Below are 2,102 nucleotides of genomic sequence, written 5' to 3'. Positions count from 1 at the left end.
GGTGTGGTGGCATACACCTTTAATCCCAGCACTCGGGAGGCGGAGGCAGGCGGATCTCTGTGAGTTCAAGGTCAGCCTGGTCTACATAGTTCCAGGACAGCTGGGGGCCATGGGGAGACCCTGTCAAAGGGAGGAAGGAGGGAAGGAAGGTAAGGGAGGGAGGGAGGGAGGGAGAGAGGGAGGGCAGGAAGTTCCAACTCCCAAGCCATGGCATAAGGTTTGAGTCTTAGTACCCTCAGGAGACAGACATTTTGTGCACTTTTAAGAATTATGAAATTGAGGCAAGAGGTGCATGCATGACCGCACAGCTAGCATCGTTCTTTCTGCAAGGCTGTCTGACAAAACAGCCCCCCCCCGCCCCGGGGAAATTCTAATGTCTAATCCATTGTTTCCAATACTCTGACAAACAAAGGGAGGGGCACAGGTGTCTCTAGAGCACCCTCATTCCCGCCAGGCCAGTCCCATTCTCACAGCCCAACTTCCGCAGCAGGAGCTGGGTTAGCCGTACTCAAGCCGGCACTAGGAAGCCCGCGAGAGGCTCGCTCCAGCTCACAGTGCTCAGGAGCACCCAGGACCGAGATGGCCTGCAAAAGGAACTGGGGGCAGCCGCGTTTGTGAATTCGACTAGCACGCACAGGCCGGCCGTGCATGTTGGATGCACCCGAGCGGAGGGGAGAGGCAAGTCGGGGACATCCAATCGTCCGCCTCCGCCTCTGCGCACGCAGGCGGCTCAGAGCATCCCCCGGACCTCGCCCGCCAGCTCGGCGCTGCAAACGCTCCCTCAGCCCTGAGGCTGTCACACACTCGCCGTGCCCAAGACTGTGCTCCTTTTCACACCTGCTGTCCCCTGAGCCCATCTCCAGAAGCAGGGCTTCTCAGGCTAGCTCAGTGGGATGGTGACGTCACCCGAGAGCACCTCGCTAGCCTCCCAAGCCCTGAGCACACTCTAGCCGATGGGGATTGGTGGAGAACTGGTCAGTTGACGCTGCTCACGAGTGTCAGCTTCAAAGGTCCTCCAAGCATCGTGAAGTGTGGGGATGGACGGTTCTTGCTGCTCACAGACACAGGGTCAGAGGCCCCAATCTATGCTAAGGCCTTTCATGGTGCACATCCAGCACTGGGAAGGCAGAGACAGGAGCATCTCTGAATCTGAGGCCAATCTGGTCTACACAGCAAGTTCCAGGCCAGCTGGGACTGTTTAAAAAAAAAAAAAATTCAGGCACTGGAGATGGCTCAGCTGTTAAGAGCACTGTCTAGTCTTGTAAAGGACCCAGGTTCAGTTCCCAGCACCCACACAGCAGCTCACAGCCATCTGTAATTCCAGTCCCAGGGGATCTGACATCTTCTTCTGGCCTCCACAGGCATCAGCACACAAGTGGAGGCCCTAAGTAGATTCAGCTCCACCGGTAATCCACTGCCATGGTGGAGGAAGGCATTGCTGCTGGAGGTGTAATGGACGGTAACACTGCTTTACAAGAGGTGCTGAAGATCTCCCTCATCCACCATGGCCTCGCAGCTAGAATTTGAGAAGCTGCCAAAGCCTTACACGAGCACCAAGCTTGCCTCCAACTGTGATGAGCCGTTGTATGTCAAATTGGTGGAGGCCCTTTGTGCTAAGCACCAATTCAACCTGATTAAGATTGATGACAAGAAGCTAGGGGATGGTTAGGCCTCTGCAAAACTGATCCAGAGGGGAAGCCCTGGAAAGTGGTTGGCTGCAGTTGTTATAGTGGTTGAGGACTATGGCAAAGAATCGCAGGCCAAGGATGTCATCAAGGAATACTTCAAATGCAAGATATGAACAGATAAAAAGTTTGACTCATTAGAAAAAAAAAAAAGATTTAAGAAGGCAAGCCAGATGTAGTGGCTTTAATCCCAGCACTCAGGAGGCAGAGGCCAGTGGATCTCTGAGTTCAAGGCCAGCTGAAGCTACAGGGAGATCCTGTCTCAAAAAGACAAGAAAGAAAGGAAGGAGGGAGGGGGGAGGGAAAGAGAGGAAGGAAGGAAGGAAGGAAGGAAGGAAGGAAGGAAGGAAGGAAGGAAGGAAGGAAGGAAGGAAGGACAACCAGGAAAACAGGCACCAGAGGTAACAACCTTCTCGA

The 2,102-nt window shown here is 54.1% G+C and overlaps 1 pseudogene; it reads left to right on the top strand.

Annotated features, from left to right (window-relative positions):
- The first annotated feature begins 1,419 nt into the window (after nucleotides 1-1,419).
- LOC108490734 lies at nucleotides 1,420-1,844 on the top strand (annotated as a pseudogene).
- Nucleotides 1,845-2,102: the final 258 nt, after the last annotated feature.

Source organism: Nannospalax galili, unplaced genomic scaffold (assembly GCF_000622305.1).
Source record: "Nannospalax galili isolate Female #2095 unplaced genomic scaffold, S.galili_v1.0 scaffold870, whole genome shotgun sequence".
Classification (NCBI taxonomy): Eukaryota; Metazoa; Chordata; class Mammalia; order Rodentia; family Spalacidae; genus Nannospalax; species Nannospalax galili.
This window is presented reverse-complemented; position numbering and strand designations above follow the sequence as displayed.